Here is a 14164-nt window from a genome sequence, read left to right on the forward strand (position 1 = left end):
GCCTCCTCGCCTGAGAAACAAAACCGCCCCCCCGGGGGCCAACCGGCCGCTGCCACACGCGCCCTGCCCCGCGGGACCCGGCCGTGCGCCCGCTCGGCTGCGCTCGCAGTGCACACTGCCCGTGCCGCCGGCCGGGGAGGGCGCTCCCGCCCCGCACGCAGCGCCCGCGGCCGCCATGCCTCCAATCCGGGCGCGGCGGGGGCGGGCCCGCTCCGCCCCGCGTGAGGCCACTGTTTACAAACCGGCAGCCAGGCGCACACGGGCCCGCCTGGCCCTGCTGCCCGCGCGCCTTTTCCCCTCGGGGCGGGCCGCGCCACCCGCCCAGAGACACCCGCACCGAGCCCCTCAGCGGCCCCCCCCGCCCAGAGACACCCGCACCGAGCCCCTCAGCGCCGCCCCCCAGCCCAGAGACACCCGCACCGAGCCCCTCAGCGCCGCCCCCCGCCCAGAGACACCCGCACCGAGCCCCTCAGCGGCCCCCCCCGCCCAGAGACACCCGCACCGAGCCCCTCAGCCCCCCCGCCCAGAGACACCCGCACCGAGCCCCTCAGCGCCGCCCCCCCCCCCCGCCCAGCGACACCCGCACCGAGCCCCTCAGCCCCCCCCCGCCCAGAGACACCCGCACCGAGCCCCTCAGCGCCGCCCCCCAGCCCAGAGACACCCGCACCGAGCCCCTCAGCGCCCCCCCCCCGCCCAGCGACACCCGCACCGAGCCCCTCAGCGCCGCCCCCCCCGCCCAGCGACACCCGCACCGAGCCCCTCAGCCCCCCCCGCCCAGAGACACCCGCACCGAGCCCCTCAGCGCCGCGCCACCCGCCCAGAGACACCCGCACCGAGCCCCTCAGCGGCCCCCCCCGCCCAGAGACACCCGCACCGAGCCCCTCAGCGCCGCCCCCCCCCGCCCAGCGACACCCGCACCGAGCCCCTCAGCCCCCCCCGCCCAGAGACACCCGCACCGAGCCCCTCAGCGCCCCCCCCGCCCAGCGACACCCGCACCGAGCCCCTCAGCGCCGCCCCCCCCGCCCAGCGACACCCGCACCGAGCCCCTCAGCACCGAGCCCGTCAGCGCCGTCCCCCAGCCCAGAGACACCCGCACCGAGCCCCTCAGCGCCGCCCCCCCCGCCCAGAGACACCCGCACCGAGCCCCTCAGCGCCGCCCCCCGCCCCGCCCAGCGACACCCGCACCGAGCCCCTCAGCACCGCCGCCCAGCCCAGAGACACCCGCACCGAGCCCCTCAGCGCCGTCCCCCCGCCCCGCCCAGCGACACCCGCACCGAGCCCCTCAGCGCCGCCCCCCAGCCCAGAGACACCCGCACCGAGCCCCTCAGCGCCGTCCCCCCGCCCAGCGACACCCGCACCGAGCCCCTCAGCGCCGTCCCCCTGCCCAGCGACACCCGCACCGAGCCCCTCAGCGCCGTCCCCCCGCCCAGCGACACCCGCACCGAGCCCCTCAGCGCCGCCCCCCGCTCAGAGACACCCGCACCGAGCCCCTCAGCGCCGCCCCCCAGCCCAGAGACACCCGCACCGAGCCCCTCAGCGCCGTCCCCCCGCCCAGCGACACCCGCACCGAGCCCCTCAGCGCCGTCCCCCCGCCCAGCGACACCCGCACCGAGCCCCTCAGCGCCCCCCCGCCCAGAGACACCCTCACCGAGCCCCTCAGCGCCGCCCCCCAGCCCAGAGACACCCGCACCGAGCCCCTCAGCGCCGCCCCCCCCGCCCAGCGACACCCGCACCGAGCCCCTCAGCGCTGCCCCCCCCGCCCAGCGACACCCGCACCGAGCCCCTCAGCGCCGCCCCCCAGCCCAGCGACACCCGCACCGAGCCCCTCAGCGCCGCCCCCCAGCCCAGCAACACCCGCACCGAGCCCCTCAGCGCTGCCCCCCCCGCCCAGCGACACCCGCACCGAGCCCCTCAGCGCCCCCCCCCGCCCAGAGACACCCGCACCGAGCCCCTCAGCGCCGCCCCCCAGCCCAGCGACACCCGCACCGAGCCCCTCAGCGCCGCCCCCCCCCCGCCCAGCGACACCCGCACCGAGCCCCTCAGCACCGCCCCCCCCGCCCAGCGACACCCGCACCGAGCCCCTCAGCGCCCCCCCAGCCCAGAGACACCCGCACCGAGCCCCTCAGCGCCGCCCCCCCGCCCAGAGACACCCGCACCGAGCCCCTCAGCGCCGCCCCCCGCCCCGCCCAGCGACACCCGCACCGAGCCCCTCAGCACAGAACCCCTCAGCGCCGCCCCCCCGCCCAGAGACACCCGCACCGAGCCCCTCCGCGCCGCCCCCCGCCCAGAGACACCCGCACCGAGCCCCTCAGCGCCACCCCCCCCCGCCCAGAGACACCCGCACCGAGCCCCTCAGCGCCCCCCCGCCCAGAGACACCCGCACCGAGCCCCTCAGCGCCGCCCCCCGCCCAGCGACACCCGCACCGAGCCCCTCAGCGCCGCCCCCCCCGCCCAGCGACACCCGCACCGAGCCCCTCAGCGCCGCCCCCCAGCCCAGCGACACCCGCACCGAGCCCCTCAGCGCCGCCCCCCAGCCCAGCGACACCCGCACCGAGCCCCTCAGCGCCGCCCCCCCCCGCCCAGAGACACCCGCACCGAGCCCCTCAGCGCCGCCCCCCGCTCAGAGACACCCGCACCGAGCCCCTCAGCGCCGCCCCCCGCCCAGCGACACCCGCACCGAGCCCCTCAGCGCCGCCCCCCCCGCCCAGCGACACCCGCACCGAGCCCCCCAGCCCAGAGACACCCGCACCGAGCCCCTCAGCCAGCCCCCTCGCCCAGAGATACCCCCACAAACCCCGTGTGCAGCCCCGCGCCCAGAGACACCCTTAGTGCAGCACCCCCCGCCCAGAGACCCCCACCGAGCCCCTCTGTGCAGCCCTCCCACCCAGAGACACCCCCACAAACCCCTATGTGCAGAGTCCCCCCCAGCTCCAGCACCACAACTGCCCAGCGCCCCAAGATACATAGACCTCCCTGCCCCTCATTGGCCAGCACCCCCCATCGGCGGCTGGGAGAGGACCGTGTCCACAGGAGGCGGGGATCGCTCACAGCTCCTCGAGGCGAGCCCCAAGAGCCCGCCCGCCCCACAGCCAGCAGCCCTGCCCAGCCCGGCTCCTGGGCGGTAAGCCCCGTACAGACCAGCGGGACCCGCTGGCGCAGGGAGGCCTGGGAGCTGGACTGCCCCTGCGAGGGGCCAGACTCGGCCCCGTGGACAGGTCGAAGCCCTCTGTGTGGACAGCCCAGACCCGGCCATGTGGGCGGCTTAGACCGGTCCCTGTGCAGGAGTCTGTGCCAGCCGTGTGGACAGGCCAGACCCCGCCGTGTGGAGGGATTAGACCAGTCTGTGTGAACACGCCAGACCCGAGGGTGTGGAGGTTTAGCCCGGTCTGTGTGGACGGGTCTGTGCGCACTGTGTGGACGGGTTACACCGTTCAGTGTAGACGGGCCCGTGCCAGCCGTGTGGACAGGCCAGAGCCAGACCCCGCCGTGTGGAGGGATTAGATGGTACCTGCGGAGGGCTCTGTGCCGGCTGGCGGTGTGGACAATCCCGACCCGTCCATGTGAACAGGTCAGACTGTCCAGACTGCGAGCGTGGCAGGAGGGACGCAGTGGTCCCAGAAAGCTCGCCGCAGCGCCCGGAGAGGGCCGGCGAAGTGGGCCACGCATCCCTCGCTCCCTGCGGGTCTCTGGTTCCTTGCGCCGGGACAATCCCTTCGCCCTCTAGCCGCTAAAGGGCCCGCGGAGAATGCGCTCCCGTAACGACCGGCGGCGGCCGGGGAAATACACCGGGCGGGACAGAGCTCGGCGGCGGTGCAGCTCCGCTCCGGTGCGGGGCAGAGCGGGGCGGCTGCCAGCCGGCGGGGGTGCCCTGCCCCCCTGCCTCGGCCCCCCTCCATCCTGCCCCGAGCTCGCCGGCGCTGGAGTTTCCCGCAGGAAACCATCGCCGGTGTGTCGCGTTGCGAAGGCTGAACGAAGCCGCCGGGGAACCGCGAGCTCCGCGGACGTGCCTTTGACACGGGAAAACCCAGACTGCGCGAAGCCGGGCCATGAAAGCCGAGTGGGTGTCAGACAACCTGCTGCGCACCCGGGGCGGCGAGACACCGGGGCCGGGAGAGGGGGCGTGGGAAGGGATCCTCCGCTCCGCTCCGCTCCGCTCCCCGAATCTGCCATAGAACAATTGGAGCGGCCCCGCCAATCCGAACTGCCGAGCGCCGTGGCGAGCTCCCAGCCGTTCGCCCTGGAGGGTGCAGCTGGACGGGACGCGTCCCCTCTCCTCCCCTCCCCGGGCGCTGGCTGCACACAACCTACCCGGCGGACTAGCCTGACCCCGCTGGGCTCCTCCGCCCGCCGGCCCCGAGCGCTGCTCCCGGCCCGCCGGAGCCATCTCCACTCACCTGCCTGCGGACCAGCGCCGCATGCCTCTGAAATCCCCTCCAGCCAGGGCAAGGCTAGCCGCCGCCGGAGCGCCTGGCTGCGTCTCCAGGCGCTGGGGAGAGCGCCGACCCGACACCGCAGCCAAGCCCAGCTCCCGCCCCTGGCCAAACCCCGAGTCGCAACGCGTCTAGTTCATCCACTAGGGTTTGTTTTTTCTACATGCACAACAAACGGCCCTGCCCTGTAGCGATCGTGCTTCTAACGTGGGTACATGTCAGGCTCCGAAACCAAGTTTTCTCACCTCTGCGGGACTGATGGTTCTTATGCCTCCTCCCACACAAGCTCGTAAGAGGCACGGGGGCCAAATGTGAGCCCGAAGGAGAGAGTCAGCGGACAGTCCGACCCTGTATTTCTGCAGCCACCCGTCTGCGAGAGAGAGGAGCTCACCTCTCTTCTGGACAGGAGAAGCGCGTGTGATCCTCGTAGCACAGGCTGGTGCAGCCACTCCCAGGTATTGGTCTGTCTAGATTTCCTGCTGACTGGGTGTCTGCTCTCGAGTTCTACACTCCAGCTGCCTTTCGTCTTCACGGCGCTTCTCGACAAGGGCTAGGAGCTGACCCCATGGGACTGACTCATCTCAGGCCCCCATCAGATGCGAAAGACCGAGCTGCGATCTCCTCTGCCTGGCAAGGGTTCCCTTGCACAAGTCTCACGGGCGCTTCAGTCGACAATGAATCTTCATGGCCAACCAAGACAAGAGCAAAGGGTCGGATGATTACGGGCTGTCCTCCGCACGCTCCTGCTGCAGCAAGCCTGAAATGCCCCCGTGCCTCCCGGCTATGGCAGCCGGGGAAAAGCGGTGTGACCTGTAAACAGCTGAACTCATCCTCAAAGCGTTCTCCGCTCCGAGCCCCGTGAGCCCCGCCATTGCGGGCGGGGTGCGGCTCTTTTCTAAAACCCGATCCAGCTCCACGGATCTGGAGCCTGACTAAACCAAACACTTCTGGAGGCTCCCAAGCCGGCGCAAGATGCTAGAGAGACGTGTGTTTTCGCTTTGCCCATGACATTCTCTTCTTAAATAACGTCACTATTTTAAACTAAAACATTCAGCAATCTATATTTATTTGAGGAAACTTATCTGGGACGGGGAGAAAGGATGGTAAACTGCCTAATTTTACCTTCCTTGAATATTTTGCGTAACGCAGTTCTAAAAATATACATTAAAAAACTTCAAACACTTTTATAAACAAGCTCCAAAGATATTTCAGTTTAAAGGCAAAGGAAGATCAAATCGAAAGCTTGAATACAGACTTCTATCAGCTTTCAGTCGTTACCACAATCCCTTTGTGAGTTAAGTTTGGAGTAAGTCACAATTCACTCAAACGCTTCACTTTCTAAGTAGTCAGAGAGAATAGAGAGAACGGTTGGTGGTCAGAACATACATTTCAGTACTAGTTTTAAGGTCCTTGGGGTCAGGAATCCAGGGACTCCTATTAACACTGCCTTCTACCTTGACAATTTCTGCAGAAATTCCCTATTTCACTTCCCAGGGATTCTTAACTTCCCCTCTAGAAACCTTAACAAATGCATATTATATATTTGAAAACAATAAAATATTTATGCAGCTTTTTTGTAGTTAGTTTCCCACAATAATGTGCACACTGTGGACTTTAATGAGACAATTCTGGAGTTAGTGTTTTATGTAACAGCTCTAATATTAATAAGCTGAAAAAACTTTCATATTGACAGTTTTTATTTAACCATGAAAATCTTAATTTACAATATGATTTGCATGTACAATCATAATGTTATTTTGTGGTAAGCATCTCAGAAGTGCACTTTTGCAGTTGAGGACTGAAGACCACAGCTTCCTTTACAACATAATCCAGCCAAACGTGTTTCATGCACTATTAGCATGCAGGTAAAGGTAAATCAAAACATTTCACTGGAGAAAAATACATGTAAAATCAAAAAGAATATTATGTCTTATTTTGATGCTGTATATATTACTTATTGTAAAGCTAAGTCATTCAGAGTGGTGAAAGCTCAAATCATTATTAAAATCTCTTTGCTTATTATCTCTAGATTTATTGCATTCAACTTTTTAAATGTCAATCACTTAATAAATTAAATGTATTAAGTGTTCAGTATTATTGCTAACATTAATCTGCTAGGCATAGTATGAGTTACAGATGTTGACTCCTACATGTGATTGTGTACATTTTAGAAAAAAATATTTGAATTGCTTTGTCTATTTTCCCATGATTATACTATTCATGATCACAATACATTTTTGGGGAAGAGGGGAGAAAAAGAAGGGAAGGATGGTATTTTGGTTAAAGCCACAAGAATGGCGGTTAGGACAACTGGATGAAATCCTGCCCCATAAAAGTCAGTGGCAAAATTCTCATTGACTTCCAAGTATTTCACCCCAAAATTTTATTCTAGGCTCTGCCATACACTTCCTGTGTGACCTTTAGTAAGTCATTATGTCTCCATAGTGCAGTTTGCAGAACAGAGATGATACATACTACTTCCCTGTTAATAAAGAGTTACACTTTACTTAGGGGCTGTGAGGCTTCATTTATTAATATTCATCAGCTCCTTGTTAGAAAATGCTAAACTGGAACATTCCCCCCAGCTTTCAAGTATACTGTGGCATATTCAACATTCCTTACGCAATCAACCAGTTACTTCCAGTAAGGAGGAGTTTTGCTTGAGTGAAAGGGATTTATAATCAAACCAATTGCACACTTGAGATCACATAGCTCATTTGCACTTAGTGCCACTTTAGTGGGGCTACAAGGGGGGTACGAGAGCAATTGAGCCCTACCGGGAAGCCTTCCAAGCACATGTTGGATGCTGAGCCTTGTTCTCAGCTGCAAGAGTATAACCCCTCCCCCCTAACTTCTATACATCTCTCTTCATCATCCCTGGCTGCCTGAGCTCTGCCTCATGTTAGACCATCATTTACTCCTGTCTCACACAAACCTGGTGTTAGTTATGACTTTTGTTATTATAAATAATTTAATCAGAACTGCTGGCTCATGACATTGGGGGTAGATTGCAGGGGCATCTACAGTACAAATTAAGAGAGTTCGGGTACAGCTGTCTGTTGCCCCATAAAAAGATGTAGTGTGGAAGTACCTTAAACTAGGTCACATGACTAGGCTAAAGCCATAGACTAATTAAGCCACAACCTAATCCCACAGATTTATGGAGCTATACCTATCTCATAGAACTGGAAGGGACCCTGAAAGGTCATTGAGTCCAGCCCCCTGCCTTCACTAGTAGGACCAAGTACTGATTTTTGCTCCAGATCCCTAGGTGGCCCCCTCAAGGATTAAACTCACAACCCTGGGTTATTCCTCCCTCCCAAGGACCATCGCTCTCACTGTTAGTGGTAGCTAAGAGACAGGAAACAAAGAGTAGGAATCAATCTCCAAAGTTCATCATAACCAAAGGTTAATAGAGGGGGTCTCAAGGCTTTGTATTATATACAGTGTTGATTTGTACTTTTATTAACAATTTGGGAGGGGGATCAGTGAAGCAGCAAAATTTCCATGTGACACAAAGTCTATTTAGGTTAGTCAAGCCCAAAGGAGTCAATGAGGGAGTTCAGAAGGACCTGGCCAACCTAGATGAAGGAACAACATGATAGCAGATTACATTCAATATTGATAATGAAAACATGATGTTAGGATGTATAAGGAACAGGGTGAAGAATAATATGGACATTTTTATAATGCCCTTATATAAATCAATGGTATGCCCTCATCTGGAATATTATGTGCAATATTGGTCACCTCATATCAAATAGGATATTGCAGAATTAAATAAGTTCAGAAAAACGCAATAAGAATTTTTATCTGAGAAAGGCAACAAATAAGAGGGGACTTGATAAAAGTATATAAAATAGTGGTTGGTCTAGAGAAGGCAGATCAGGAGCTTCTGTTCTCCCTGTGTTGTAATACAGGAACAAGGAGACATTCAATGAAATTAAAAGGTGTCTGATCAAAGGAAATTACTTTTTTACATAATGTGTAATTGGACTGCGGAACTCACTGTCACAGGATGTTGTTGAGGCCAATAATTTAGCAAGATTCAAAGCAACTTTATATGGATCAAAAGACTATCCAGAGTTATAGTTAATGCTAACATATTTTATAAGGGATGAGACCTTCATGGGAGGCAGATTACCCAACTTCTTCCTACCCCTGGGTTTCTTGCACCTTCGTGAAAAACATCTGGTACTGGCCACTATCAGAAACATGATAGTGGACTAGATGGAACCTGGGTCTGATCCAGTCTGGAAGTTCCTATATGTTTCATCACAAAAGTTGTGCATTACTGAATATTGAGCGTTTATGAGCAGCTTCACATTTTAGTAACAACACAGCTATAATGTAATACAACCTAATTAATTCTCTTCAATATTTGCTATACCTGTGCTCTCAAACACAAATGTTCCCCTTACATCCACAACACTAGTGTTTCTCCCTCACACATAGCTGTACTGAAACTCTCTTCCCTTGTGCTGAATAATGTGAGCCTTCGGAAAGCTTCTGAGCTGAGCTGCTCTTCAGCTGTACACCTAGCCCTGGGGCCCAAGATGACACCGGCACCTCTGCCGATGTTGCCCCTAGAGCATCAGCATACGGGATTACAGTCCGTTCTGCTGTTACCCTGCAAACAGAATGAAGGGCCCATCTCGTATGTGCAGTACACGGTATCTGCTTAGCATGTCCACCTCTGGTTGGGCTTTGCTGAACCAGCCTGCTCTAGTTTTTCACAGGGCTATGACTGGGAAGCCAAATGCTCCCTCCACCACGTGGGTATTGTTTTTCTTTGGGATGTCCCAGGTTTGCAGTATGGCTTGGTGGTACAGAGCCCTGTCTGTGTGATCAGTCTGGTCCTTCCAGCCGTCTTCTCAGCACTGACTGCTGCTTCCCTCTAGCTACTTACCCTCCAGGAGGGAGCAGGCAGCACAGGAGGATTCTTCAGGGAAGGGGAAATCCCTTACCCGCAGGCCTGCACCTCTGAAGAGACTGTGTCTGGCGATTCGTTTCTTTACCTGCCCCTTTCCCCTGGGAATTACAGAGTCGTTCCCTCTCTTCTCTTTTCCTTATTTCCTGTGTCATTTCGGTTGAGCTTTGATAGACATTTTTCATTGGTTTTGTTCTTAATCCTGTTTTTTTTCTTTTTGCTACCCAGTCCTCTCCTCCTCTCCTGTTGTGTGTCCCACATCATCCCTCTTCGCTTCCCTCCCCAGTTTCTTCCACCTTCTTGCTCTCCCTTACACCTAAGTGTCCCTTCTGTCTTGCTCCTTCCTTCCCGTTCCCCCACTTTTCCTCTCCCATTTTCCCTTCCATCCCTCCCTGCTGGTTTCCTTTCTCTGTCCCCCAGGGGGACTCACATTTGGTGGGGACACCTCACTGGATCCGCTGTGCTGCGTGTGTGCAAAGGGCAGGCCCTCTGCATGAAGAAAAACTGGCAGTTTAAAAGGAGCCTGAGGCCTCTGGCATCAGCCCAGGGAGAGTGTCATGAGTGGGGGCAGGAGGCTGGCAGTTTGCCCATCCCTGCTATCCCGGGCCTAGAATTGCTGCTGGCTGTTTTTTGCTACAGGCTGGGTGTCATTATTAGACACCGCCGTACCACACCCATAACCCCATGGCAGGCTGGGAACCACCGCGTCACTGATTCTCCCTCAGTGCTGGAGCCCATTTATCGCCCCAGCGGATGCTGCTACTGTGCACATGCCCACTGTGCCAAGCTCTGCAAACGTTCTTGTCTCATGACTGATTGGAATGTGGAGTCATCCAGGACCAAATTCTGCTCCCAGTTACACTGGTGTAAATATGTTGGCGTTAATCTGGATTTACACCACTGCCACAAAGTGCAAAATTTGACTCATAAGGCCCAATGTCCTTGGCCAAGAAACTCTTCCATTGAAGTAAATGGGGAATTGCCTTGAGCACGGAGTACTAACGCAACACAGAGGCAGCTGTGTTTCAGGGCTGGTTGAGCAATCCCTGTGCAATGCTGCCATGTGGTTCTTAATCAGCTGTCCCACCCACAAGGTGGTTGCATTTCAGCCATGGGCGAGAAATCCTTGTGCAGCATGATTTTTTCCATAGATTTAAAAGCCAGAGGACATCAGGTTCATCTAGCCTGATCCCCTGTATATCACAGGTCAGAGAATTTCATCCAGTTCCTCTGTAGTGAGCTAATAACGTGTGTTTGACGAAGGCACATCCACCCAGCAGCTGGAAGTGTGTTTCCCAATGTGGGTAGACAGCACATGCTAGCTCTGATTCAGTGAGTGTGCTAAATGTAGCAGTGTGGCCATTGCGGCTCGGGCTAGTCACCAGAGTCCAATCCCACCTGACCCCCTGGGCACATACCCAGGCAGCGAGAACGAGCCACCGCCTACGCCACCACGGCCACACTGCTGTTTTAGTGTGCTCGCTCGCGCAGAGCTAGCTGCGTGTCTGTCTGTCCACGCTGGGGAGCATGCTCTCAGCTGCAGTGTAAACAGACCCTCACGCAGATCTTCCAGAAAGGCAGCCAGTCTTGATCTGAAGAATTCAAGAGATGGAGAATCCACCACTTCCCTGGGTAGTTTGTGCCAGTGGCTAATCACCTTCACTCCTAAAAAAATTAAGCCTTATTTGAAATTGGAGTTTGTCTGGCTTCAGCTTCCAGCCATTGGTTCTTGTTCTGCCTGTCTCTGTGTGATGATGGTTCAGGGCTATTTATATGTTTGGATTGACAGCCGACCTGCATGTCTTGCTTCATTTTTGTTTTATTTTGTTTTCCATGTGGTTTTGGATTGCTACTCTAGGGTGCATCAGAGCATAACACTCTGCTAGATTAGAGAGCCCTCAATACCTGGTACTTCCTCTCAGTGAAGGTATTTTACACCATAACCAAGTCACCTCTTGATCCTTTTATACATTAATTAGACGGAGCTCCGTAAATCTCACAGTAGGGCATTTTTCCAGCCCTTCAATCATTTTTGTGGCTCTTCTCCATATCCTCTCCAATTGTTTAATATCCTTTTCTTTTTTGAAGTAAATGTGTGAAGATCTTAGTTCTTCTCCAAGTTTCATTTTATTACCAAGGGAAGCATACACCCTGCAGGGATAATTATACCACAAATAGGTACATAATGATTTTTCATTAAAATATTTGACACTAGTGATTATTAAAATGGAGTGCCTCTGGAATTAAAAATTACTTCAACAAATAATGTTATGAATACCAATCAAATTAATCTGAAGATTACATTTATTTCATACCAAAGAACATTTAAAAACAGCAGTAGTTGCTGAAAAAATTAAAAAAATTAATTCATAGAAGGCAGCATGAAAAGAACATGTTATGTTCAAACTATTTATTTTTTGCCTTAATTTTCTTGAGGAAAGATGCACGTACACATGCCGAGTACATGAGAGCACGAGAGGGAGACGAAACAAACAATAGACGGCCTTGTCCTCACGTTGGTTTTATATTGACTCCAAAGGCTCTGACATGTTCCCAGATTTCACAAGTGTATTTTGGCCTTCTACTCATTAATAATGAGATTAGGTATTTTAGAAATTAAAAAGCATGTATCAAAACAAGCCAGTTTCCAAGAGACTCAAAGCCATTAGGGTAAATTCACTCCTGATTTACATTTCTTTCATCTGCAAGTTGAGCAAACATTTTCCTCTGGCCCTGATCCTACAAGGTACTGAGCATCTCCAGAGCAATGAGGCTGAATTCTCTCAACAGAAATTGAGGTTGATTGGTACTTTGCAGGATTGAACCCTTAAAGATCAGAGCCACTGTGCTGCCTCTAAAAGCATTGCCATGACAGTGCTTATGGGTTTAACCGGTGACTCATCCCCTCTCTTCTTGGTTCCCATGAAGTCAGAAGTCCTTTCTGGTGCTAATATTGACAACTGAAAAGAGAAATGGGCATTGAACAATGGAAATGTGACAGCAATGGACTCTAGGTACACTGAGAAAATTCACGCACAGATGCCTATTCTGCATGCTGCTTTGTTTTCATGATCCCCAAGAGAGCTGGGTATTTCTGAGAACAAGCCTCCAAGGTATCAGCTACATAAGCTCTGTTCAATTTGCAGATTCCTCTTCATGTCTCCTGGGACAGTAGCACTATGTTCCAGCAAACAACCCTCAGGTCAGCAAGTTTGGAGAGCGAGCCGAGGGATAAAGTCAGGTATTGTCAACGAGGCAACAATAGCAGGCAAACGATTTAACGTAAGAATAAAGGAACTGATGCTTCTTATGCAAAATAGGGAGTGGGAAAAAATGAAAGGTCCCTGGAAATAGCTGACTTCTAGGTCAGTTAGATCAATAGGCGTTTAAAAGAGAGTCATGTAGAATATATATGTTTTCCTGGTTTTGGATTTAAGAATGTTTGAGGAAAGTACAATAATATACAACACTGACATTCAAATAAAGGTGTTTTAAAATGTTAATTAGTAGAATCATAGAAATGCAGGGCAGGAAGGGATCTTGAGAAGTCATTAAGTCCAGTCCTTGGACCATGTAAACCTAGACCATCCCTGCCAGGTGTTTGTCCAACACGTTTTTAAAAAACTTCCAGTGATGGGGATTCCACAGCCTCCCTTGGAGATATAGCCAAAACAGAGTTGGAAAGTTTTCCTAATATCCAACCTAAATCTCCTTTGCTGCGCATTGAGCTCCTTGCTTCTTGTCCCCCTTTCAGTGCACATGCGAACAACCGATCACCATCCGTCAGCACTTCACCATAGTTAAGACTGTTATCGCCCCCGTCTACCCCTCAGACTTTTTTCTCTAGACTCTCCAATTTGTCCACATCATTCCTAAAGTGTGCTGCTCAGTACTCCAGCTGAGTCTCCCCGGTGCTGAGTGGTACAGTTATCTCCTGCATCTTACAGATGACACTCCTGGTAACACACCCCAGAATGATATTTGGCTTTTTGCAGCTGCATCCAACCAGGGAATTGTCCAATTGGTCTGCAGGAGCTCCACTCTCATAGGTGCAAGCCGCCTCTCAAAGAGGTCCTTCTACTGCGCTCTGCCTGCCCCTGGAGGGATATTCCTGCTCCAGGAACTGCACTGCCAGGATCTCCTCACGATTTGCAGCCTCCTTCTGCCTTTCAGCTTGATGTCCATCCTTCCCCTTCTGGTACTGCGGCTGCTGGCTGGCCCTGTCTAGAATGTTCACCATACGGTCATCGTGGACATGCTTCCTTTTCGACCACATCGTGACAGTGCGACCCCTGGTTCCCCAGACTCCTGCTGGCCCGTGGCTGGTCTGCAGATGTAGATGGGTCCGAAAAGAGAAATGAAACAGTACAATCTTGTCTCAGTAATTCAGAAAATCTTCACTACATCAGCAGCAGAAGTGCCTTTGGAATCTTAAGGCCCCCCCCCCCCCAAAATTGATACTTTATGTAAGTGAACTTCTGTGTATTCAGAGACCAACATTTTAGTTCCCAGATGTTGCTTGGCCACCACAGAGAGTTAAGCAGTGCATAAAGCCTTTGCACATGATGGTAAGGTGAAATTCACAAAATTCATTTAATGATGTATCTTTAAAAATTGCACACCATTTTAGTCTGCGGGGGAGGGAGGAGGGCAGGAGGAGGGGAGAGGAAACTGATTCCTCTTGTTGTGGTTTACTATTTATGGGTTCACAACCCTTGTGGGCATTCAGCATTCTGGAGGTTCCTGAATGGCAACAGGATATTCCATTCCAAGCTACCGGAGGCAAGCCAGCCAGGTATGCTAA

The sequence above is a fragment of the Emys orbicularis genome, chromosome 3, assembly GCF_028017835.1.
Source record: "Emys orbicularis isolate rEmyOrb1 chromosome 3, rEmyOrb1.hap1, whole genome shotgun sequence".
In the NCBI taxonomy this organism is placed as follows: Eukaryota; Metazoa; Chordata; order Testudines; family Emydidae; genus Emys; species Emys orbicularis.